This window comes from Seriola lalandi, unplaced genomic scaffold (genome assembly GCF_002814215.2).
Source record: "Seriola lalandi dorsalis isolate HSWRI2012SDOR001 ecotype SW California unplaced genomic scaffold, Sedor1 jcf7180002051190, whole genome shotgun sequence".
Classification (NCBI taxonomy): Eukaryota; Metazoa; Chordata; class Actinopteri; order Carangiformes; family Carangidae; genus Seriola; species Seriola lalandi.
Genome location: NW_019521743.1, coordinates 5821 through 6951, shown reverse-complemented (window position 1 = coordinate 6951; position 1131 = coordinate 5821). Strand labels below are relative to the sequence as shown.

At 47.0% G+C, this 1131-nt stretch overlaps 1 non-coding gene across 1 annotated transcript; it reads right to left on the bottom strand.

Moving 5' to 3' along the window:
- Positions 1-703: 703 nt before the first annotated feature.
- On the bottom strand, positions 704-777 carry trnai-aau (transfer RNA isoleucine (anticodon AAU)). The gene has a single exon. It is a non-coding gene; the product is annotated as a tRNA-Ile (tRNA).
- Positions 778-1131: the final 354 nt, after the last annotated feature.

The window sequence follows — 1131 nt, the reverse complement described above, 5'->3', positions numbered from 1 at the left end:
ACACACACACACACACACACACACACACACACACACACACACACACCTTCCTGACTTGTTGTTTGTTTGTAGAGAGTCTTCAGCATCAGTTTCAGGTGTAATCAGACCTTGAGTTCATGTTTTCTAAATACACAGCTGTATCTCTGTCCTGAACATATTCACCATGAAAACAGTCTTTAAGAGAAAAATAACTTTCCAAAAACATCTTCGCCTCAGTGATAAAAACTCATCATGCGATTCACTTCCTGTTTCTCTGCAGGAGGGTCTGGAGTCAGGTGAACCAGGGACGGACGACGGGCGTTTTTATTTCCACCTGGGAGACGCTCTGCAGAGGGTCGGAGACAACAGCGTGAGCAACACACACACACACACACACACACACACACACACACACACACACACACACACACCTGATTATTTTACTCATTAATCATTTAATTCTAAACACAGATGCAGAATACGCTTTTAAAATGTACAAGCTCTGATCAGGACCGTCCTGCAGTGTTACCTGTCAGCCACAAGGTGGAGCCAAAGGGTTAACCAGACAGGCTGAACCCAAACATCCAGATCCACAATCTATCAACAGCCTGCAGACGACTTCCTGCAGAGGCCACTGATGTTGGAAAGTTTTACGTTGAACAGACAGAACTTGGATTTGTAATAATCGTTGATTTTTGTTGAGTCTTCTGCTTCAAAAGCTGCTTGGCCCGTACGGGGATCGAACCCGCGACCTTGGCGTTATTAGCACCACGCTCTAACCAACTGAGCTAACCGGCCATGTGCAGAATGATCATCCATCCGATCAAAACTGTCCTGTTTGAATCCTGATAAATGCAGATATAAAAACCACTGACTTCCTCCGAGGTGTAGATCCACGCTCGGTCATTCCTCTGTGTGTAACTTTAAGAGATCAGTTCTGTACAGCGTTCCTCTGTGTCTCCGTCTCCAGGCGTATCACTGGTATGAGCTGGGTCACAAACGAGGACACTTTGCCTCGGTGTGGCAGAGATCTCTGTACAACGTGGACGGACTGAAGGCTCAGCCCTGGTGGACGCCTAAAGACACCGGATACACCGACCTGGTCAAGGTACGCTGTCAGACTGTGTGTGTGTTTACACGTGTACAAGGCAG